The sequence below is a fragment of the Neofelis nebulosa genome, chromosome 12 (assembly GCF_028018385.1).
Source record: "Neofelis nebulosa isolate mNeoNeb1 chromosome 12, mNeoNeb1.pri, whole genome shotgun sequence".
Lineage (NCBI taxonomy): Eukaryota > Metazoa > Chordata > Mammalia > Carnivora > Felidae > Neofelis > Neofelis nebulosa.
Window position 1 is genome coordinate 25,919,420 of NC_080793.1, and position 25,627 is coordinate 25,945,046.

Here is a 25,627-nt window from a genome sequence, read left to right on the forward strand (position 1 = left end):
GGGGAAAATCACTTTCCAAAACTTACACTTCTCCAGAGAGGCAGAAAATAGCTTTCTTTCAAATCCACTGTAAAGATTTCACTTAAAAAAAATAAAATAAAATAAAATGAAATGGAACCAAACACTCCTGGCATCTAATCTGACTACAAATTGAAAACTATACTAGTGTTTACATGGTTTGGGGTTTTATTAGGAAAGAGCTGCCCAGCGTTAATAATATGATGTTTGGCTGGGATGGAGTCCCAGCTCTCCCTCTTTCCAGACTCTGGGGAAATGAGAACACCCTGTCCATGCTCCAGGCCTCCACGGGCTTCCTCAAGGAGGACATGCTTGATTTAGGGTGCAAATCAGAATGGCAGCCGCTGTGCATCTGACATCACAGATGTCCATATGTAAGACCTAGGCGGTTTCTCGCATCCCTGGTACATGGATGTCATCAAGCCCACTGTATGGATGAGGAAACTGAGGCTCAGATGGATTAAGTTCCTTGCCTAAGACCACACAGGCTACACATTTGCATCTGAATTTGTCTTTATTCATTTGTCAGATGCCTTGATTCATCCGACTGACTCAGTGTGTGTGTGTGTGTGTGTGAGAGAGAGAGAGACAGACAGACAGACAGATTGCTTCTGCCTCCTCAGAGATATTTGCCCATGTTTGGAGACATTTTTGGTTGTCACAACCAGGGAGTGCTAATAGCATCATATGAGATGCAACTAAATATCTTACAATGCACAGAACCCCCCCCCCAACAAAGAATGATCTGACCCCAATATCGACAGTACTGAGATCAGAAACACTGAGCTGACTCTAAGCACCAGATGAATACTTGAGCACGTGATGGTTTTAAAGGACACATGCACATGCTTGTTCTAACAGTCACACCAAGAAAAATGAGAATTCCTTGATAATTGACAAGTTCTGTCATCAATAGAAAAGAATACCTACATTTTTCACGAAAGTTATCTCAGGGTAAGGTGGTTAATTTTGGTTGAAATATTTGGGAGACAAATAAGTGAGCAATTTCCTTTTCCTTTCTCTGAGTCACAATGGAAACTTATTATTCTGGGGACATTATAGAAGAAGTCATAGAGCCTAGCCCCAAAGGCATTACTCCCTTTTGGAAATGTTCTCGGTAGACCCCGAAGAGGCAGTGGGAAATCCGGACCATGGGCTCACCATGCAGCACTGACACCTTCTGCGACAAGGTGAGGGTTGGAAGTTTGAACTACCTCTTTGGGTGATTACCCTTCAGAAGCCCCCAAAGCCAGAGCAAAAGGAGTCAGGGTACTTAGTGAGTGGGCATCACAAATTGGGGAAAAAAAAGGAACACTATAGAATCATTAGAACCACATGCATCAAGATTCTGGAAATGGGAGCAAAGGAGAAGAGGAGAGCTCAGGACTAATAAATCATGGAAGCAGGTAAAAAGGGGAAAACAGGCAAGAATAAACAAGGGCTTGTTGTGAACATGGTCAGGGATTGTCTTGGGGGTCTCCAGCTGCTCCTTTTAGGGGTACCGGGTGAGCTAAGAATTGGGTGACTCTGGAGAAGTATCTAGCTCGCCTCCCTGAAGCCCCGGCTTCTTCTGTCATCTCAGGGAAAGAATAGCTCCCCAGTTTGAGGTGGAGATCACGGCATTGCCCCGCTGCCCCGCAGGCCGGGCAAGGCCTTTCCAGGGAGAAACGCCCCCGTGTGCTCCCACTCGGCCCCCGCCAGCCCTCGTGAGCACTGGAGCTCTGAGACGGCCAGTCTAGTGCTTTGTGCCTGTGTGTGTGGGGACGATGGCCTGGAAGCAAGACCGAGAAGACGTGATGTGTCTGAGGCCACGTATGCACCCTCAAGGCGGACGCATTCCAACCCACGCGGGGCCCGCAGAGCCTGGGCAGAAGCCGGCCTGTGCCATACCGTACTTAGCCCGGGCTCTCCAATTTCATCATTTCTGGCTCAAAATGGGCCTGCAATTTTCATTTCTTTATGGGCTTAAGTAATCTATTGCAAATGTCACCAGCAGGCTGTAATGCATTCTTGCCGAGGAAACTGCTCTTTCTCTTCAGTAACTTTCTGGTGGAAGATTTGCCGGGCCGGGTAACTGTTTTACATTAGCTATAATGGTGTTTACATTAGATGCACCGATGTTTAAATCACTGGACGTATTTGTCATGAGTAGGGAGGCAGTGGCATTGTTTAGTCCAAGTATCTGGGTTGGGGGGTTGGGAGGGGGTGCTTCTATTAGTATTGATAATATTTTACAAGAGACCTTGCAGAGATGTTTATAATAATAGCAGTGCTGTTTATCTTACTAGGATTATGTTGAAGCAACTTTAATTGTATTCATATTAAACATATCAATGTTAGAACTGATGTAATATGTTTAGCATTAATATGAAGGTTGCTAAGTTGGGGGCTTTTGAGATAGAATTAAAGAGCTAGGAAGACAATGGGACATATGGAAAGCATTTGGGGGGTTTCTGTTCTTGTCTAACAAGAAGGATTAGTGCGTTTGCCGAAATACAGTGTAAGATGTACAGTGGGTTGTAGCCGCATCTGTTTCCCTTACGACGGAGTTCTCTTGGCTTGTGTGTGCGCAAGATTGCTCTCCGGCCCTTATGTTCTCACAGGCTCCACCAAAGCCCAAATGTCAGGGATACTTCAGATGCTTTGCAGCTGGCTGTCGCACCCAGAGATGTTTCAAAATGGATTTTGTAATGGCTTATAAAAGTCCCACATTGTGCACGGGCGGTTATTGAGTGTGATATAGTGTGCACAAGAATGTTCCAAATTCCCTCCGCGCTGTATCCATCAATCTGGCTCTATTAGGGTTGGCAGGATAATGGCTGGAGTGCGGCTCTGGACTTTATCTCCAGCTGAAAGAAGAGTCCTAATTATCCACTCATCAGAGCTACCCCACTCCTGGCTCAGGGAGACCACTGCCAGCTCAGGCCCAGGAATTCCAAATTCTCAGTCACCGGCCAGGCCCACAAAGGCCGAGATACAAGACCATGTCCAGTCCCGGCTGGGGAGTCAACGGTCCCGAGGAATCAATAAATCCTGGTGATCTGTCTTGACTCCCCAGCTGGACGTGCCGTCCGGTCAACCCATCAAGGCTCAGTTTCCCTCTCCTCCTTCCCATCCTGCCCGGGTCCCTGGGCCCAGATGACTTCCTGAGATGGAGACTCGGATCCACATCAGGCCAGACAGAGCTCTAGTTTTCTGCAGTGAGAGGACAATAGCTGCATTTCCCTCCTGAGGCTTTTGGGAGGATTAAATGAGGGAACGGGTAATAGCACCTGGCAGAGTAACTGAGCACATCATGCATTTGTTATTGGTTCAACTAGAAAACCTAGCGGAGCATTAGGGCTTTAGGGGAAATGAACGGTTTGCTTGATGGAGACACGTCTGCTTTCTAGCAGGATACTCAAAGGCTATCTATAAAGAAATTTCTTCTTCACACGATACTGCTCACAAATGTTATTCCATAAGCTATCATTATTGTCATCATCATTATGTTCATCCCCATTTTACTGATGAGGAAACTAAGGCTCAGAGAGATGAGATGAGTTGCTCACTAAGTTGCTCACTGATTATTTCCTGAACTCCTTCCCATGTGCTGGCCACTCAGACCGTAGAGATAAGGGTCCATTTCCCACTGTGGTTAACAAGTGGCTGAGAATGGAGTGAACACATGGGTTCACCAGCTCTTTCCCTTCCTAAGCCACCATGCTGCCTTCCTTCCAGAAAATTCCCTGGAGGTCTGCAAATATGAGAGGGGACTGGGATGGAGTACATGAATAAGTAACCATAATGTACGGTGCAAAGAACTTTGGAGCCATGAGAGATGGTGTGGTGGGATTTAAGAAAAGGAATGGGCAGGGACTGGAGAGGTGCAAAGGCCTCAGGGAGCTGGGCCTGGGAAATCAATAGGATTTAAACATGCAAAGGGAAAGAAGGATACTCGAGGTGGAGGGGACAGGGCGAGCAAAAGTATGGGGCAGGAAAGCAGGAGGAACATGTGGGGAATAGCAAGTAGTTTCCTTTGATTTCCAGTGATGGGTTTAGAAAGGGATGCTGGTAGGTCCTGCTGAGCACTGATGTGTAGATCAAAGCGAGCAGAGGAGCTAGGCTTTTCCTTTAAGAAATGGGGAGCCATAGGAGGTTTTAGAGCAGCAGTATGACATACGTGATCAGAGCTATGTTTTTCAGAAGGTTAAACTGGAAGCTTTAGATGAAATGTGCGGGAGGAGGAGGGGCAGGCTGATCAATGGCACAGTTACCCAGGCAAGGGTGGTGGGGAGGGGGGCAATGACAGTGGTAGAAAGGGGCAGAGAATGTGCATGCCAGAAGTAGAAATGTGACCACCTACGACTGTTTTCTCCATTTGCTCCTTAGAGGGGGACTGACAGCAGCTCAAATGTGCCAGCAAGATTCAGCCAGGTTGTGTATCCCGAGCATGGGTGAGTGGTGTCTCTGTATCTCACCTTGAATATATACTTTGGAGGATTGTTAGGGCTTCCATAACAAAGAAGTCCCAGAGTCTGGGTGGCTTAAATGACAGAAATTCATTTTCTCACAGTTCTGGAGGCTGGAAGTCTAAGAAGGAGACATCAACAGGGTTCGTTTCTTCTGAGGCATCTGTCCTTAGTTTGTGGATGGCCATCCTCTCTACGTCTTCACACAGTCTTCTCTCGGCACCTGCCCGTGTCCAGACTTCCTCTTCTTATAAGCACACCGGTCACATTGGACCCATGCTAATGGCCTCATTTTAACTTAAATTACCTCCTTAAATACTATCTCCAAATACAGTCACATTCTGAGATGCTGAGGGTTAGGACCTCACCAGATAAATGGGGGAGGGGGACATGATTCAGCCTGTACCCGAGAGAGACATTGCAGTTCCCCCCACCTGCTTAGAGTCATGCAAACCCACCCCAACTCATAAAGCAATTCTCAGGTTCTGCTCAACCGTTCTAAGGACTCATCTCCCACAGGAGCAGACAGAACCAGGAGCGGGCAGGGGGTGGGCTCTAGCCAGCCTGCCCAGTTCAAACCACAGCTCTGCCACCTACTAGCTGCATGACGTTGCAAAGATTACGTAGTCTCTCTGTGCCCTAATTTTCTCATTTATAAAGTGGAGTTCACAGTAATCTCTGATAGGCTTATTTGGGAGGTTAACTGGGTGAACATACGTAAGGATCTTATATGGTGCCTGGTGCCTAATAAGTGTCCAACACATGTTAATTATGGCATGCGTTCTGGGTCCTGGCTGGGATGGAGGTGGTAGACAGTTGAAGGCCACAGGTCAAGAAGGGCTTTGCCAAGGAGAAATAACCCCTAGAGGCTTTTATTAGCATTTTACAAGCCCACAGGCATGTGTGCATTTTTTTTTCCCTCTGAAAGGCTATGCAGGCTAAAAAGGTCCACATCCTTGCCTTCAGGTCATTCTTCAACCTGTAGCATGGACCAGGAAGTGGGTGGAGGAGGGGACTGGGCACAAACCGGGGCTATAGGGGGTGGGGTGGGGGGAGCCTGTATAAACCACTGGAGCACAGAGGGCCTGGGGCCTGACTGTGCAGTTTACTAATACAACCCGCACTGACCTGGGGATGGGGGAACAGGGAGGGTGAGAAGGGACGCAGGCAGTGAGTGGCTATTGCATATCAAGTCAAATCGTCACAGGGCCAGGACTTGGATAAGACAAGTAGAAGGACTGGCCTCAGGCATGGAATTTAGGGGGAAGGGCGTCAAAACTCACTAATAAAGATAAAACTAGCATCTTAATAAAGTCCCTTTAAAACTCAAAGTTAATGCAAAACAATAAATCCATGAACAAAATATCAAAATTTTAAATGAAGATAGGATCTGACCCTGCACTCTGCCTGATGGCCTAGCTCGCCGCACCCTAGTCCTATACCTGGATCCCCCGATTTCTTCCTGAGGCCAGCCTCACACTCTCACCTGCTCTGGGGGTAAAATCATCTCACTGTTTCTGAGCTGTGGAACTTGGGGCATATGTAAAATACATCTAGCATCACCTACACTCCACGTGATTTTAAGGCTGAAGATAAAAGAACCTGAATGTGCTGTTCGGTGCCTGGAACATAGCACTCAAGAGATGCTGATTGGAGCTAGAGAAATCATTTTAGGTCACCTTTAATGATGTTCTCACATCGCCGTGCGTGGACATTGAGTGGGGAAGCTGAAGTCCAAAATCAGTGGGACATCTTCACGAACGGTAGAGTGTAATTGAAATGTAAGCATTAAACTACCACCTTAGGAGGAGAAAAGCTGTCTTGTCTAAAACAGGTTCTAAATGGCTCCTCCAGAGCCAACAAACCTCTATAAAACTGGAATACTGCTTTATGGAGGAGACAGAGGAAGATCTGAGACGCTTATACCCCGACCAATGTTGTACAATCAGAATTATCAAGCAGAGCTTGTGACGGTGGCCAAAGCAGAAGCCTGGGCATTATATCTGAGCATCAGAGCCATGCCTGGGTCTTCACAGAAGTCACGTGGTGCTCTGTGCAGGGTTGGTGATCATTCTAGGTGCTGGTATGGGATGGAGCCACAGAGGGAGAGCGCGCCAGGTGGGGTGTGGCCCCAGGCTGTAGAGGGCCAACACCACCGACCCAGCAGAGTATGGCTAGCGTGGCCACGCCTCCTGGATGGGCAGGAGAGTCCTGATGTATGCCTGGTGTTCTGGAATAACTGTTAGTAGCTCATGCTTTTACTACCAAACATGTCCTGGTCTGGATATAAACCTAAAGAATTGCCCTAAATATAGCATCTCTTAAGCGGAAGACGTTGAAATGTGGATTTTTCTCCTCCACCAGCCTGACTGAAAGCTTCCCAAGGGCCAGGTCTGTGTCCCCAGCGGCTGGTCCATGGCCCAGCTCAGAGCAGGCACACCGGAAATATTTGCTAAATGGAACTAAATTGGGTAAGCCAGACAACGCATCTTCTCTGCTGCAGGGTCTGCCTTCCCTGTGCTCCCCATAAAGGCTTTCATTCCCGGGCTCTGACTCCTACGAGGAAGGGACGACTGTCTTGGAGCCACCGTGCTGGGCGTGAGTCAGAGTGGAAAGCAGAAGTGAAAGCAAGCCAGAAAGCAAAGACGCCCTCCCTGGCTTGCACTTGGCATGGAACAAGTGCAGAAGGCACGTCCTGTGCAATCGAGACAGGGGCTCTGCTCTTTCCACTGCGAGGGGAGACCCTAGCCCTGTTGCCCAGACCCCTGCAGCAGCCCAGAGCCTCCGAGCCACGGGGGAGATGAGGTACCTTATTGTGTCACATCCCGAGTCAGCCATTTAGCTGAGGGCACTGCTCTAGGTGTGAGGAACGTGGGACAGAAAGGCAATGGCAGCCCCTGGATTGGGAAGAGGACCTGTTTGGCATCACTCTGTGCCTAAGTCTGACCTTCCTGGATCCTGCCTTTGTTTCCCTCAAATGTTCCCCTTGTGCGTGAAGTCCGTCCTCAGAGAAAGTCCATCCTGGTTGCTGCCCGTTGCTCCTCTCCCCCCACCCCACCCCCTCCAGTCTCTGAAGGTGGCCTTAGTCCCTGGGCCACCATGATGTGGCTTTCCTCCTCAGGGCCTCTTGAAGGCTACTTTTCCTGGGATCGGTGGTTCTTAGACTTCAGTGCATCAGAAGCCCTGGGGGGACTGACAATACAGATCGCTGGGTCTCCCCACCCCCAGAGTTTCTGATTCAGTAGGTCTGGAGTAGAGCCCAAGAATCTGCATTTCTAACAAGTCCCCAGGTGACACCGATGCTGCTGGTCTGGGGAATGCGCTTTGAGAACCACTGATCATTGATCTTCTTTGGGAAAAGGCCTGCTTCCCGGCAATTGGACTGTTCTCTAAAGCAGGAATTCTCCATCTGGCTGCACAATATAATCAGCTGGGGAGCTTGTAAAAGATCCCACACCTCAGTCCACACCCTGGACCAATTACATTCAGATCTGGCAGTGGGACCCAGGCCATGAGCATTTTTTAAGTCCGCTCAGGTGATCCCAGAGTGCAATCAAGGTTAAGAAACACTGCTCTCAAGCCGGTTTTCCACAAACCTGATTTTTCTTGGCCCTTCTGCCCATCACAGCTGCCCTTCCAGTGCGAACTGAGCTGGTCCCCTTTCTCCTCCAGGTATTCTTGGCACGATTTTTTCCACCTCATGGCAAAGTCCTCTCAGATTTAATCCATCTTCATGCAGTGGTGCATGGGGGCCGGCAGGATCATACTTTGTGACCGTTTAAAACAATATTCTTTAAATACTCGTTCAGCATTCATTTAATGGAGATGGTGAGAAATTTATTTTCTCTCAATATGGATTACATTCAGAAACGGGTTCTCCTGAGAATTCACCCCCATGGCCAAAGGACATTCAAAAAAGAGACATTTCGCATTTTTCTGTGGTTCTGAAACTCCCTTCACTTGTCTTTAGCGATTTTCTGAATCGAACTAACGTCTTGGGAGGACTAATAAAGGTTTACATTTGGAGAGTAAAATGAATCGCTAGCAAAGAATACACCTACATACTCTTCAGTTTCAGAGTCTCGGCTGACAGGTCTTGCCTGAGCAGGCCACAGAAACAGGCAGCTAAACTAGGCAATTGCTAGCAAGGCTTTTTTTTTTTTTTTTTTTTTTACTTCCACTCAAAGGCGTTTTGTACTTGGGTGAGAGAGGGACCAATTTACATTTTGCCAATTATGTAGTGTTACCCAGAGTTTCTAAATAAACTGGCACCATATTCCCATTCATTCCCAGGAAATTTGGCCTGCAATGGATTGGTGCCCCTGGAGGTGGTCCAGCTGGCCTGCCCTTCCATCCACTTGGGCTTCCAAGTTATTCTTTCCATTACAAGTATTCATGGAGGTGGGTATGATAACCATTCTGCTCACAGGAAGAGTTGGCTCTTACAAAAATCAAGGCAGAGAGACATTTTCAGTCTGGAAGACGTTATCACCAATGCCCAAGGCAACGGAGAGGCCAAGTAAGGTGAGGCTCAAAGGCAAGGAGAGGAGACATCCATTGATTTGGAGAGTGAATGTCACATGAGAGAGTGGAACCAGTGGGTTTGGAAAGCTCTTTTGAAAGTCTGGCTTAGGAGAGGAAGAGGGAGATGAGAGAGAAGGCTGGAAAGAAGGCAGGGCCAAAGAAGGATTTTGTTTGTTTGTCTGTTCTTGAAGATGAAGGAAATTTGAATTCATACTTAACAGGCTGCAAGAGGATTGGTTCAGACTAAGAGATGAATATATAGTCAAGAGTGTACAAGTAACACATGGGGCTTTGTCGTGCAAGAGGCAGAGAGGGTGAGGTGCTGAGTGAACGTTGCCAAACGTTTGCTTCACTTTGCTGCCTTTCTGTTCAGTTACTGGCTGTTTTGTTCTCAGCAGCCCGGAAGTACTTTGTCTCTAACCAACTCCCATAGAAGGTACACATTACTGGGTGACTGGAGGGTCTGTCATAGGGAAAGGGATTTCTTGGAAGCAGACTGGGTCACAATGGCACACATTACAACCTGATTTTCTAGATTTCTCTTTAGAGTTTCTTTTTAACGTTTTGTTAGTTTTGTTTTACTTTTTTATTAAGTTCAAACATTCGGTAAGTATACTAATCTCACTGTACAACCCATTGAATCTTTACATATGTATACACCCACATAACTACCATCAGGTCAAGACATAGAACACTCCCATGCCCCCTAGAATGTTCTCTTACACTCTCTTCTAGTCGGTGCGCCACCCCCGTAACCACTGCTCAGACTTCAATCACTACAAATAGAGTCTCTTGTTCTTGGACTTCATATAAATGAAATGACATATAAATGGCCTCTTTTGCTCAACGTAATGTCTGTGAGATTCATCCATTTGCTGCCGAGTATCATTACTTTATTCACTTTTTTATTGCCATGAAGTACTCTGTTTTATGGAAATATTGCAAGATGTGTAGCCATTCTTCTGATAGACATTTGATTGCTTCTAGTTTGGGGCTCATATGAATGAAGGTGCTGTGAACATTCTAGAACTTGTCTTTGGTGGACATGTGCACTTTTTTCTCTTGGTCGTGTATCTGAGAGGTCCTAGGTTGGTATATGCTCAGCTGTAGGAAATAAGAGCAGGGGTGTTTTGAGGTTTGGGGGCTTCCCGTGACCCACAGGATAAGCCCAGCCCTTTATAATACATGGTGCCTTCCATTCTACACCCTTGTCTACCTCTCTGAGCTTCTCTTTCACCACGGCCCTCTGACAATCTGCTCAGGAGCCATCTGAACACCACCAGGTCAAGACATAGAAAACTCCCAGGCGCCCTAGAATGTTCTCTTATGGTCTCTCCTAGTCAGTACACCACCCCCATAACCACTTCTCGGGCTTCATTCACTGCAAATTAAGTCTCAGACTTTGTACTGTAAATACCAAACACTCAGATACAAAGCTTTTTGGGTTTCTGTGTGTTTTTGGCAAACGGCCCAGATGTTTCCACATTTCCCTCGGTGTTCTTCACTGACTGGCACCTCCACCAGTGCTGCTGCCATCTCCCCTGCCTGGGACGCCTTCTTCCCCTTTCTCTGTTGGAGAGCTCCTTCCACCCCTGAAGGCTCTAGGCAAAAATTACTCCACCTCTGAATCTTTCCCCCGCTTTCCCCTTCTCACCTGCCCAAAACGTTCTTGTCTGCCCACTCTAAGCCTTCTGCACACACCTTTATTAGCTACAACCAATCACAGTGTTGAGATCACTTGGTTATGGGACCACGGGCTCCTGTAAGGACTGCATCCTGGCCATCCCTCTGTTCTTAAGTCATGCACAGGACCTCAGACTAAGAAGGGCCTTGGGGGGGGGGGGGGTGCCTGGATGACTGCTGGTTAAGTGTCCGACTTTGTCTCAGGTCATGATCTTACAGTTCATGAGTTCGAGCCCCACATCTAGGCTCTGAGCTGAAGCTCACAGAATGTGCTTCACGTTCTGTGTCTCCCTCTCTCTCTGCCCCTCCCCCACTCACACTCTGTCTCTCTCTCTCTCTCTCTCCCTCTCTCTCTCTCTCTCAAAAATAAACATAAAAAAAAGAAGGGCCTTAATTCAGGTAGAATCAATGAACTGGATTTTAAATAAACAGAGAAGATATCCTTTTCTCTTTCTTCTCAGAGATCTAAGTCTAGGAGGTGAACCATCCAGTTCCATAATATTCCAGGAGTACTTCCTTACCGTATCCGCACAAACAGTGAAGATGAAAGTAGAAAAGAGGCAGAAGTGGGGTTTCTGGGTGACAATTCCTTCTCTTCTCAAAGGAATGTATTTTTCAAACTCTAAAAGACATGCTGATGATTCAGACTTTGTCTCTGTACCATAATACCAAACACTCAGATACAAAGTTTTTTTGTTTTTTGTGTGTTTTTTTGGCAAACTGTCCAGATGTTTCCAAATATCCAGATGTTCTCCCTGATATAACCCAAACAGCTCTGTGTCTTTGTCATATTTTATTAAGATATTTGGTATCATGGAAACAGAGCATGGATAAGGCTGAAAATTCAGTAAAGACAGAGCCAAGGGCAGGAATTTTGGCCCTACTCACTGTACTCTAGAGGCTGCCTGCGAGATGGGGCCCAGAGATGAATCCAGAAGGTATATCTGAGATGAGCAAGGTTATCAAGACCCACCCATTCCAGAGAGTTCCCTGGTCAGTGTGCTTCTGTTGGTCACACACACTTGCATGAAGGAGGATTCCACCTCCCTGTTCCAATCCTTCTCGGCCATTCTGGACAACCACAGCCTTTCCCCGAACCAAGCACTGCAAACCTCTCACCTGCACTTATGCTCACTCCTTTGTCTGAAATGCCCCTTCTCCCCATTCTTACCCAGCCCAAACTTCCCACCCCAGGCCCCAGTGCCCCCAGCTGGAAGCGAGCTTTTGCTCTCTTCTCTCAATCCCCCCTCTGTCCAGATCCTTCAAGAGTTGGCTCGAGTGCCTGCTCCCTACAGAAAGTGATCTCATGTTACCCAGATACAAGACCTCCCAACAAATTTCTGCTCCTTTTGGGGGGCCACTTGGCATTTTCTACATTCTAGCCTAACTTTCTCTGCATTCGTTACTGCCACCCACACATGTAAGTGCTTTAAGGGCATGGTCTTTATCTGCTATCTATTTGTGTCCCACCAAGAAAATGATAGCCAAGTAAGAATATACATTAATTGTGGCAATTTCGGTTTATGACTTGGGACCGTAATCTGGATGTCCTAAAATCAAGGCAACGGTGGAAACAGCTCTAGATTAGGAGTCAGGCTGACGTGAGTCCCACCCTGGATCTGCTGCCACCAGTTCTGTATCTCTAGATAGATCGCCTCGTCCCTCTGGGCTTCAGTTTCTCCCTCGGTAAAGCAACAGTGTCTCCAAAACCGCTGTGACAGGATAGCTGATAAGGCAGAGTTAAATGGGGGTGCCCGATTAGGTCAACACTTCTCTCTCCTGTCTGGGGTTAAAAATGAGAGATTGTTGGGGCGCCTGGGTGGCGCAGTCGGTTAAGCGTCCGACTTCAGCCAGGTCACGATCTCGCGGTCCGTGAGTTCGAGCCCCACGTCAGGCTCTGGGCTGATGGCTCGGAGCCTGGAGCCTGTTTCCGATTCTGTGTCTCCCTCTCTCTCTGCCCCTCCCCCGTTCATGCTCTGTCTCTCTCTGTCCCAAAAAAAAAAAAAAAAAAAAAAAAAAGTTGAAAAAAAAAAAAAAATGAGAGATTGTTTTGGGACATACCTTCTTTGTTCCGGCCTAGGTCAATGTCCGGTGAATGAATGAGGTTTTATGCAGCTGAGACTCAGAAGAAAGGCAAGGATATTGTTCCCAGAACTGGGGGCAGGGAAGGAGGCTGGCCTATTAGAAGTGAAGCATTCAATCAGAGAATATCTATCAGACAGATTAAAAGGCTGAATCTCGGGGCGCCTGGATGGCTCAGTCAGTTCAGCATCCAACTCTTGATTTCTGCTCAGGTCATGATCTCACGGTTTGTGAGTTCAAGCACCGCCTTAGGCTCTGCACTGACAGTTCAGAGCCTGCATAGGATTCTGTCTCTCCCTCTCTCTCTCTGTCCCTCCCCCTGCTCTCTCTCTCGAAATAATTAAATAAGTTTTAAAAACAATAAATAAAAATAAAAGGCTGAGTCTCTGGAGAAGTAGGTTTGGGCTTCTTAAATCATGTTCTGTCTCAAATAAGGATTCCTCCTTGAGCCTGGGGTCGGACTAAGCCTCTGACTGGGAGTCAAGTAGCTCCACCGTTAGGAAAGGAGGACTGTGCCCTTTCCAGAGTCTGACAACATCTGATTGGGTCCCTTTTTAAAAAAAAATTTTTTTAATGTTTATTTATGTTTGAGAGAGAGAGTGTGTGTGAGCAGGTGAGGGGCAGAGACAGAGGGAGACACAGGATCTGAAGCGGGCTCCAGGCTCTGAGCTGTCAGCACAGAGCCGACCTGGGGCTCAAACTCTTGAATCACAAGATCATGACCTGAGCTGAAGTTGCACGCTTAACCGACTGAGCCTCCCAGGTGCCCCTGACCGGGTCCCTCTTGAGGGCAGGTCACCTGCGTACTTCCTGTGGGCCCTCTGGCTCCAAGCTTCCCTAGTTGTCTGCCTATCTGCTGAGGGCAGCTTCCTGACCTCTCCGCCCTCCTCCCTTCTCTCTCCCCTCTTTCTCCTTTACCTCCTTGATCATACAATGGCGGGGTGCACAAAAGCCGCAAATTCCAAGCTATATGTAGTAGAGAGCGGCTGTTTGTCCCAAAATACCGCGCCGCTGACTACAGCAAACACAAATTACAAGCTTTATCTAATCACAGTTATGTGACCAGTCATTTTTGGTTTCCAAAAATGGCGGTGAGTGACGTGCTTCTGCAGCTGGTGGTGGCACCGGCTTGGGTTTCAGATCTCAAGAGCACACAGATGCGCGTGGAGACGAGCATCCCAAGTGACCCATCCAGAAAGGGAAATAGGAGAGGGAAAGAGAGGAAGTACAACTCACCAGACAAACAAATTCCGCTGGTGCGGACCTCAGAAACAAATTATTTTAAAATCATCAAGTGGCATCGCCGCTGCCCCAGAGGCTCTCAGCGTTCATCTCCCTGGCGCACAGTTTGACACCAAAGTCATCGTCCGGTGGCCGCACCAGGGGCTGGAGAAAATGAAACTTGCCTGGAGGCCACTGATTTCATTTGGGGGTTGGGTTTCTATGACCCCCCTACCTTTTCGAGAAGAGTAGATGGCCGTCTTGAGAGACTCTGCATCGAGGAAAAAGCACTGGGCTTGGAGTCAGGAACCTGAGCTGGCTATCACTGTGACCTTGACGTCAGCCCCCTTGTGCATAAGGTGAGGCCGATAACACCACAACACTCATCCCCGCCGGCAGGAGGGTCAGATGGGAAGTGCCAGACATACATTTGGCACTAATCAGCCTGGATGAAAAGGAGTTTGCTGCTTGCTGGGAGCTGGATTCCCTTTCTGCATCAGTTCATCATAACCATTTTGACTGCTCCTTTCTTCCCTGTGTGTGGGCTTTCGCACGCTAGGAATAGGTAGTGGAGGGGCCCAGCCTCTTTCACTACATCTTGCAGCTTCGGTTGCCTGCATAGTGGACGCGGCCCGTGATTCAGAGTGTCAAATGCGGCCACTCCAAATATGCCGGTGCTCCACGGAGATTCCGGGGCACCCGTGCGCACTCAGGAGGTGCTCCTCTGAAGCTTTAGGTGGCCTCGAGATGCGCCTGATCCTCCCTTGTTAAAGCATGCAAGCACGTAGGAAAGCACAGCCCTATAAATATCTACACCCTCCACACCAGCAAGAAATTGCACAAGGTCACCATTTCCAGAGGATGTGAGCTCTAACAATGAGCCTCTCAGACAGCACAGGCCTGACTTTCCAGGCCCAGCAGGGCAGAGAAGGATGGGACATCGTACCAGCCACTGGAAGTAATGACAATGAACTGAACGGTCCAAACTCAAGTGGACTCTCACTTCCCCAAACTATAAATAAAATGGCATTTTTTTTTCTTTACGCGTATTCCATGTTGGTCCTTCTCATGAATGAGCCCTTTGAGAGAAAGAACTAGAATTAGAGCATCAAAGTCTAGCTGGGTAATGCTGGGAAGTTCAACCTTTCCCACTCCAGCTCTGAGAAGAGAGGGTGTCGGATGAGCCATTGCGGTTCCTGGGAGCTCTAGCAGCCTATTCTGATGCACCTTGGGGAGCGGGTTGGAGTAAGGATCTTGGCACAAAGGAAGATCATTACTTTTAGTTGCCGTCACATCTGTTGCAAGCAGAGACGCCCCCTTCCCACTCCATCCACCCGATCAGTACTGTAGTCAGCTAGAGATCATCATTTCTCAGCCTCAACCATGTCGGAAAAGGGATAATAAAACTCTGGAGCTGAGTCAGTTGAAGCAACCAGCTACAGTACCAAAGTCGGTGGATCTCCGACTTACAAGTGGAAGCTCTGGGGAAAACTCCTCGTAAGAATAAAAACTAGCATTTGCAGAGTCTATTCTGTGCGTTACACATTCAACTTACGGGTCTCGCATCCTCATTTTATGTCATCCTCAGAACAATCCTCTGGTGTAGGTGTTTTTATTTCCACTTTATCAACAACGAAGCTGAGATTTAGAGATAGAGTAACTTGCCCAGAGATTCCTGTTTCTTCTGATGACAGGGAAGCTCAAGGTTAAATTTGGTCAAATACAAGTGCACAGGGGTTTGTTATTTGTGGTTTCCCAGCTCCGCTTTTTCTCCAGCCCTGACTTTCCTGCTTTCTTTCTCCTCTGCTTGTAATTTATTTCTGCGTATTTCCTATAGTAGAAAGCAACTTCAAATCCTATTTGGGAGAGAGAGAGAGGTGTAAGTAAATGAAAAAGCAATAGGTAGCAGCACAGCCAAGAAGAGAGCTCAGGTCCCAGGTGCCTGAGCCAGCCGCCACCTCAGTTTCTCTGCTCCGGGGCCTGTTGGCCTGGAAACATGCTTTTGCAAAGGTGGAAAGTCCACAGGAAGGCAAAAGGAGATTCCCAATCTGAAACACCACAGGCTTCTTGGGTTCTGGCTGAGAACAGGGTGGGCGGTGCCGAGGGGGAGCTCAGACCTGGAATCTTCCTAGGGAAGAACGTAGTTCTTTTGGTCGAGAGGGTCAGAGAGTAGAGACCCAAAATGCAGGCCTTGCAGGAATAAAGCAAGAGCAGCTCCTGACTATAGGCAGGGGCAATCTCAGCATGGCTCAAGGAACTGAAGCATTCTAGCATCTCTTTCGGGACATGGCTGTGGCTTTCAGAAGCTATAAGGCACAGGGTAGCACTGTGTCTACCTGAAAAGTCCACAAGATCCTGAAAGGAACCATCCATAGTGATACAAGAGCCTCACAGAGGGATGGGGCACCGGATGAAAGGGCAATATCTTTAGGGTCCTTGTATGTCAACAAGAAACAGTTGTGAACGTGTAACGGGAGAAAGGAATCCATTTATGATACATAAAAATCGGGGGCAAGTTTGAGAAGGTCAGATGAAGTTACAAATTGTGATTGAGATTGAATAAAAAGGCAATGAAAGTCAAATGCCCACATTTGGCAGGAATCGTACCAAGTGTTTCACATCCCTTCTCTCTTTTAATTAGAATGGCACCCTTCTGAGGTAGGCCTTGTTATCTCTGTGTGGTTAAGTGGGGAATAAGTGTCAGGGTGGTTAATCACCTGGACAAGCTAGCATGTGGCAGGACAGGACTCATACTGAGGGATGGTCCAGTTGGAAAGCCCAGCTCTTTCCACTCAGCTACCCCTCTTAATCAGAAATGACTCAAGTTCACCCTATCCTGACCTACCCAATAATGGATGTATATCTTAAGTGCCCACCTACCCAAATATCAAAGAGTCTTCTTTCAGAACATGGCAAATGAATCTAAAGCTCATTTAACTGCATGAGAACACACACAAAAAAGAAAATGCTAGAAAAATATGGGGCACCTGGATGGCTCAATCAGTTAAGCCTCTGACTCTTGATTTTGGCTCAGGTCATGATCTCATGGTTCATGAGATCCAGCCCCGCATTGAACTCTGGGCTGACAGTATGGAGCTGGCTTGGGTTTCTCTCTCTCCTTCTCTCTCTGCCCTTCCCCTGCTCGCAAGAGCACACATGAGCTCTCTCTCTCTCTCTCTCTCTCTCTCTCAAAAATGAAGAAACTTAAAAAAAGAAAGAAAGGAAATGCTGGAAAATGAGCAAAAATAGAAGAAGCAAGGCCTACTAGGAGTTAAACCAAATCACAAAGTAGCAATAATAAAAAATTAAAATACTCAAAAAGTAAAGAACATGAATTTTTATAACAGAAAAGGTACATAAGATTATCTGATATATAATCAAGTAATCATCAAAAATTATTTAATCAGTTATTTTATGTAACTGGATCACAATTTATAGATAATTTAGGTTATACCTTATGTGATATGAAAAAATAAACACCAAATGGATAAAAAAGTAAACTATTAAAATGAGCCATAGAAATAACAGAAGTAAAACAGAATACTCAATCACAATTTTGGAAGAACATTTATTTGATAAATAGTAAATAATATTATAACTTCCAATAAAAGAAAAAATTCAGGGGTGCCTGGGTGGCTCAGTCAGTTAAGTGTCCGACTCTTGGTTTCAGCTCAGGTCATGATCTTACGGTTTCATTGGTTTGAGCCCTGCATCAGGCCCTGTGCTGGCAGCACGAAACCTGCTTGGGATTCTCTGTCTCCCTCTCTCTCTCTGTCTCCCCCACTCACTCTGTCTCTCAAAATAAATAAATAAACTTAAAATTTTTTAATAAAAAAAAGGAAAAAGTTCAAGTCTATAACAACTTCTCTTCAATGAAATGTAACTCTCTTCAATAAAAACAAATACTCTTAGTATGTCTTCTGTGGAAAAATGCCACTTTAGGTCCTCTGCCCATTGTTTAATTGAATAATCCAGATGGCCAACAGACACATGAAAAGATGCTCAGCATCACTCATCATCAGGGAAATGCAAATCAAAACCACAATGAGATACCACCTCATACCTATCAGAACGGCTAGCATTAAAAATACAAGAGGTAGCAAAGTATTGGCAAGGATGTGGAGAAAAAGGAACCCTTGTGCGCCATTGACGGAAATGTAAATTGGTGCACCCATTCTGGAAAACAGCATGGAGGCTCCTCAAAAATCTATAAAAATAAGTAGCGTACAATCCAATAATGTACACGTGAGTATTTGCCCAAAGAAAATGAAAACACAATTTGAAAAGATACATGCACCCCTAGGTTTATTGCGGCATTATTTATAATAGCCAAATTACGGAAGCAACCTAAGTGCCCACTGATATATGAATGGATAGAGAAGATGTGGTGTGTATACGTACACAATGGAATATTATTTAGTCATAAAAAAGAATGAAACCCTGCCATCTGCAACTACATGGATGGATCCGGAGGGTACTGTGTTAAGTGAAATCAGTCAGAGGAAGACAAATACCATGTGATTTCACTTACGTGTGGGATCTAAAAAACAAAACAAACAGCAACAACAAAAAAGAGAGAAACAGACTCACACATATGGAGAACACACTAGTGGTTGCCAGAGGGGAGGGCGGGGGGAGGCAGGCAGAATAGGTTAAAGGGATAAAGAGGTACAAACTTCCAGTTATAAGCTAAGTCGCAAGGATGAAAAGTGCAGCATTGGGAATATGGCCAATAGCACCGTAATAACTGTTTTGTAACTGCATATGTCATGGTGAACATTTCATAAAGTATACGATTGTTGCATCACTATGTTGTACACCTGAAACTAAAATAATATTTTATGCCAACTACACTTCAGATAAAAAATAATACTTGATTAATTGAGTTTAAAAATGCAAATTTCATTATAATAAAAGGAAAGCTATTTCCAAAAATAGATAGCCAGTACAATTAGGTCCCAATACAGCAGCGGGTAAATACACGAGGACAATCCCACAGCAGAAATAAATGCATTTTCAACCTCAGAAAGTAAAAATGTAATGAAGCACCATTTGGTTGGTACTTTCTGACAGCCCTGCATTTTGATTTTGCCCTTTTAGAAAACAGTAAAATAATATATGACAAAATCCTTAACCCTGTACGTAGTCTTTGAGCCAGTAAATCTATCCTAGAAACTTATTCAAAGGAGATAATCCAAAAGAATCAAAATTGATAAAACCCATTTCTTTTCATTGTATCTGTAGGAGAATACAGAAGTCCGCGGAAGCCATCGTGGTCATTGCATAACACGTGGAAATCAAACCATCGTGCTGGACACCTTAAACTTAGGCAGTGACATCAGTCAATTATTTCACAATAAACCTGGAGAAAAAATATAAACACAAAGATGTTCTTTGCAACGTTATCTGAGTAAAAAAAGAAGAAAAAAACCTTCAAATTAATGACCAACAGGAGCGAAATGGTGAAATGATTGTGGTATAACAACCGGATGAAATATGAGGCCGACACTGTCATAGGATGTAACAACACCGGCTGGGGGACAAAGGGCTGCTCGCAAGGATGCACGTGACCTGAGGCTGCAAGCACATACCCATGACTGCAAATGGAAGCGTGCCGGCAAGGGCCATGAAAAAGGGAAAGTTTTATGAAGAAGGGACATGGTGAATATTTTCTGTAGTTTGAATTCCCCTCAGTCTTCTCCTTTTTTTTTCTTTAACTTTCATTTATTTTATTTATTTTGAGACAGAATGAGCATGTGTGCATGTGCAGGAATGTAGGAGGGGCAGAGGGAGAGGGAGAGAGAAAATCCCAAGCAGGCTCCATGTTCAGCATGGAGTCTGACATGGGGCTTGACCCCATGACCGTGACATCATGACCTGAGCAGAAACCAAGAGTCGGCGCTCAACCGACTGACCCACCCAGACACCCCTCCCCCATGTCTTGGTTCTAATGACTCTTTAACCATAACTTAATCTGGTTCTAACAAGGCATTATCGAGGCATTAGTGAGGACCCACGGGATACCTAGCAATATGCTAACAGATACTTCAGAATGCCCCATTATTTAATTTTTTTAAGTGTATTTGTTTATTTTTGAGAAGCGGGGGACAGAGAGAGAGGAAGAGAGAGGACCCCAAGCAGGCTCTGCACTATCAGCACAGAGCCTGACACAGGGCTCAAACCCACGAACCGTGAGATCGTGACCTGAGCTGAAATCAAGAGTCGGATGCCCAACCAACTGAGCCACCCAGGCACCCCCTCCCCAGTCTTGTTCTGATGAATCTTTAACCATCGCTTAATCTGGTTCAAACAAGGCATTATTGAACACCCACAGGACACCTAGTGACATGCTAACAGATACTTCAGAATGCCCCTTTACAGACCACTGGCCTTCTTGTCCAGGAGATGCAGTCCGCCTCTCACACAAGCAAGAGCACTGCTCCCGGGGCAAGAAGATCGGAAGACTCTGAGTCTCCAACAGCAATATGTGTCCACATTAGTTACCTATGGCTACTTTGAGTGCCATAAACTCAGTGGCTTTACCAGTGGAAATTTATTCTCTGATAGTTCTGGTGGGTAGAAAGCTAAAATCCAGGTGTGAGAAGGACCAGGACTCTCTGGACTCTGGGTAGAATCCTTCCTTGTCTCTTCCCATATTCTGGAGGCAGCCAGCAACCCTCGGTGCTCCTTGGCTTGCATCTTCCTCACTCCAATCCCTGCCTCTGTCCTCACATGGCGACATTCTCTTTGTATCTTCACATTATCTTCTTGTAAGGACACCAGTCATATTGCATTAAGGGTCCACTCTAATGCAGTAGGACTTTATCTAAACTTGACCGATTGCATCCACAACGACCCTATTTTCAAATAAGGTCACATTCTGTAAGGTGCTGGGAGTAAGGACTTCAACACACGTTTTGGGGGGACATAGTCCAGTAGTGTCTAAGCCCATCAACTTCCAAATCTGACTTACCAATCTCCAAAACACCCAGATGCTTATGAGCCTTATTCCTGTGATCCTCTCAATTTCTCCAATGTATGAGATAGGTAGGAAGTAGGGCAATAAAACTTAAATGTCATGGTAGTCATTTGGGGGTCACCATATTGCACCCAACCATAAACACTTCTTGCTCGAATTGCCTTGGATGGGAGATCTGAGAATTGACTTAAGTAATGACCTCAAGGAAGGTTTCCAAAAAAGCTATCTGACTCCATCAGGGGTCGAGAGCTATTGAGGCCATAGTGTGGGGCAATCACAATGTGGTCTAGCATCAGCAGAGGGAGAAGCAAAGTGGGGGGGCACAGCCAGCTTTGGAAAGCCTGGAGGTGTTCAGCAGAAATAGAGAATTATTTGTGGATGACTTAAATAAATATTAGAGACAATTCAAAATGTTCCAGATAAGATTTACAAGGCTTCTAGGAGATTCTTGAGCTCTGATGGAAATAAAGCATACATCATAATCCGTGTAGTTTCACTGATAAGATCAAACACAAACACTACTGCATGCCCTCCTGACTTGTCCTCAACCAACCTCTCCAGCCTCACATTTTACTCAAACCTAGGTGCTAGCTTATCTCCTAAACAGACCTATGACTTAGCACATCCATCGCTCTGTACACGTGCTCCTTCCTAGTGGGATGCCTTTCTGGTTTCTATGGCAGGAAAAGGGTACTGCGGGAGCCTTGAGAGTCTGTGACCCCAGCTCAAATGCCAATCTAAAAGCCCCCCACTACACCTGACTATGATCACTTTCTATGTTTTCTCCATTCATTTATTATGTCCATTCAGCATTCAGTCTGCATCGATTATTTGTTTATGTTTGTTTATTTTATTTTGCCACGCCCCCTCTGAAAGCTCTGGGTAAGAATTGCTTCCTTTCTCTTCCTAGCTTGGTGGCTACAGGCAATGCTTGGCATTCTTTGACCTATAGCTGCATCACTCCAATCTCTGCCTTTGATGTCCGTGGCTTTGTCTTCTTCCCTTTCTGTATGTCTCCATGTCCGTGTGTCTCTGTGTCCAGTCTCCCTCTCCTTTCTTTCTCTTATAAAGATACCAGGCACTGAGTTGGGGGCTACCCTAATTCAGTATGATTTCATCATAGCTTCTTTTTTTTTTTTTTTAAACTGGGGTATAACTGACACACTATTGAATATTTACTGACTGCTGACAATGTGCCAGGGACTGTGTGTAACATATGAGGGATGGATGGATGGATGGATGGATGGATGGATGGATGGATGGATTATGCTGTGAGCTCTCAGGCAGGAGAAGAGTTTGGACTTGTGGATAAAGAGTTGGAGGTTGTAGAACTGGAGAAATCTTTGGAATTGAAATGAGGGATGATTACAGACACCACACCCATCCCACGAGAGGGGGTTATCTGGGAGCCCCGTGTCAAGACGGTAGTATGGCTCTTTGTTCCCAGGCCAGCCTTTCCCCTCCACGTGGGCTGCTGTAGCCTTGATATGAGACGTACATTTGAATGGGAGTTCTCACACCTCGATGGGGAGTCTGGGAACAGAAGGCATTCATGGGCCCAGCCTGTCCCCATCTGTGGCAGTAGCCAAACCAGGTGGCCTGAAGAGGAACACAAAACCTCTGAGAGAAGCCTCCCCCTCCTCCCATGGGAAGCCCTGAATATTCTTTCCTGAAGGATACAGAAGCACCCAGTGCTTTGCCTTGGACATCTAGGAAGTGGCCCTTCTTGACTGAGGAGGAAGGTTCCATTTCCTGAGCCTGGTTCTACAGTGGAGAAATACGCCAGCTTCAGAGGCACCAGGGAAAGTTACTCATCCCTGGTCCTTGTCAGGCCCCTCTTGTGCTTCTGTTAGATGAGAACTTTTATTTCCTCCTCGCTCCTCTATTTTTGATAGCATATACTTCCTCTATTTGCTGTCCCAAAGGTCCGAGCCACCCACTACATATCACTTCCATAAGAGAAATAAGCAGAGGTAAATGAACCACTTCTTCCTCTGTTCTCCCTCAGGGTTCTGCCCTTCCCTCCACCCCTGCAAAGGCCACAGTGTATGGGATTGCTGGTCTCCCAGGTTATCTTCCCCCTTGGACCATCAGCTTCCCAGTGCGGGGACCCTGCCTGCTTCATCTCTGTCCCCTGAGCAGAGTCTGGTGCTTAGTACATATAAGTATTCACTGTATGGATAGAATAAAATGAAAGTTGGTTAAGCCTGTGTATTTTGATACTTATCTTGATTTCTCATGTCAAGTCTCTCTGGGTGAATTGAAAAGGGAAAAGTATGTGTCACAGTCTGTTGCTGTTCTCCTCAAGCTGCAGAATTTACTATTTCCAGGCCTGTGTTTAGATGAGTAAACTGTTGCACAGTGAACGAATGAATGGATGGATGGATGAATCACAAAAAGGCAGGACTGGAACATCTCTCAGAGATCAGCTCAACCGATCCTCAATGACCAGATGAGCCCCGAGACCCTGACCTGAGTCTGCCAGTTTGTCAAGAAGAAAATGCAAGTCTTCAGATTCCCGGACATGGCACCTTCCTCCACACAGCACCTCTTCATTCAAATCTCTTTGCAAAGATGTCAGAGGGTCGGCCTTGAGGGGCCATCTTCCGGCCGGACTCTCAGCTAGCTTCTCTCTGACTTCCCACCTATGAGTTTGGCAGTTCCCAGATGTGCCATGGGTTCTATCCAGGATGCACGCAATTTCCCAATGGGACCAAATCATGTTTTCAAAGGATACTTAGAAAATGGCAGGAACACATGGAGAGAGTAGGGAGCTCTGTCTTGCCAGCCTCTGCCACCCCAAGTTGGTGCTTCCTCCTGCACGAGGAGACAGAGAGAAACTTGAAGTTCCTGTGGGGAGTTGGACCACAATGCAGGGGGAACACTTTCCTCACCGATATTTCAAGACTATTTCACAATCGCCAAACCACCAGCCACATGCAATCACTGGCTGAAAAGCAAAAAGTGCACGTTTGGAGTGAGTGTGTGTGTGTGTGTGTGTGTGTGTGTGTGTGTGTGTTTGTGTTGGGGGGAGAGGGAGAGAGAGAGAGAGAATTAAAACACAAATAATAAAGTCTGAAGGAAACTCGGACAGCCAGCAGAATTCCTTGTAATGGTGTGGGTTTGGGCCAAAAGAACATGTTTGGGACAGAGAGAAGATAGGCTTATTCGAGTCAAGAGTCATTAGATACAGAAAAAAAAAAAAATCTCTCGAGACAATCACAAAATGTGGCATACAGACACAGAATTGTGTTTCCTAAACTCAAATAAGTAAATAAATGTTAAATTAAAAAAAAAACTGGATACAGTATTATTTTTACCTTCTGTATTTAATATTTTTGGGGGTGCCATGATGTCACAAGTTGAAAGATCAAAAAGGAAGATTTCACCCAGATAACAAGACCAAAAATTAACAAGTTTTTTTTGTTTGTTCATTTGCTTGTTTATTTGCTTTTTGGGGTTTTCCCCCCAGTTCTTTGCTAAAGGGATAGAGAGGACAATATTCCTTCAAAGTAGTATTACCAAAAATGCAGGATATTCAGATAAATTTGAATTTCAGATACACAACATTCTTTTTAGTGTAATCATGTCCCAAATATGGAACACACTTCTACTGAAAAGTATTTGTTGTATATCTGAAATTGAAATTTAACAGGGTGGCCTATATTTTACCTTGCTAAATCTGGGAACCCGACTGCCAGGCCTCCAGCCAGCAAGCACAGGTACTATATTTCAGAAGACTATAACCATCTCCATGCCTCCTCACCCTTTCTCCCAATGTCAGGCCTAGAAGCTGATCCAGTCGAATAAGGAAAGTGAGGTCAGAGAGAAGTGACTTGCTCAAGGTCACACAAAGATTCAGTAGGACAACCAGGACGCAGTCCCAGTCTCAGGGCCCAGAGCTGGTTTGCCATGAATAACGGAGGCACCTTACCACAGGGATATCTGCAAAAACTGATCCAAAGCTCCAACCACTCAAGGATCCAGTGGATAGGAAAATAATCTGAGGTCCTTGGGCCTATTCACTTGGAAATGTTAGATTAAAAGGTGAAGAGTCATGAATTTCAGGACTTTTTAAATGTCCAGAACCTTTGACTCAAATGAAATTGTACATGAAATCCAGTGTATAACATCCATTAAAACTAAAACTACTGTAATTAAATCAAGGTTAGGGTGGTGTCCTTCAGGGCTCCGAATTTCTCTACTGAAGTGTCCCAAAATCACATTGATGATTCTCTTGAACTGCATCAGGTGCCATGGAATGACCACTGCTGTGATGGACCACGCACAGGCTTTGGATTCAGAAAATTTAACACCGCCATCCTTGGGCCAAACACTAACTCCTCAGAGTCTCAAATAGAGAAAATAATGATTACTCATACCAAGATGGCGTTGGACACCCCAGCATGTATGTGAATACACCGGGTGCTGTAGGCACTGGACCAGCAGGAGCTCATCCAAGAATTTGCTCTTAGGTAAATGAAAGAAGAATTACTAGAAAACTGGGTGGACCGCCTGTTAGCTCTATTTTTGCTCTACTTAGCAATCCATTCTCTTGCAATCTCTTGAGATTTTGAGGGTGGATTCTTTTTTTTTTTTTTCTTAATGCATGAATTTTATTTATTATTTGGAGGATAGTTGACACACAATGTTACATAGGTTTCCATTA

General features: G+C 45.9%; 1 long non-coding RNA gene across 1 annotated transcript in view; it reads left to right on the forward strand.

Moving 5' to 3' along the window:
* Window positions 1–24,345, forward strand: part of LOC131491529 (uncharacterized) — a 568,938-nt gene extending 544,593 nt beyond the window's left edge. The window contains exon 9 of the long non-coding RNA XR_009251502.1: window positions 19,224–24,345. This is a non-coding gene — a long non-coding RNA (uncharacterized LOC131491529). The remainder of the gene's footprint in view (window positions 1–19,223) is intronic.
* Window positions 24,346–25,627: the final 1,282 nt, after the last annotated feature.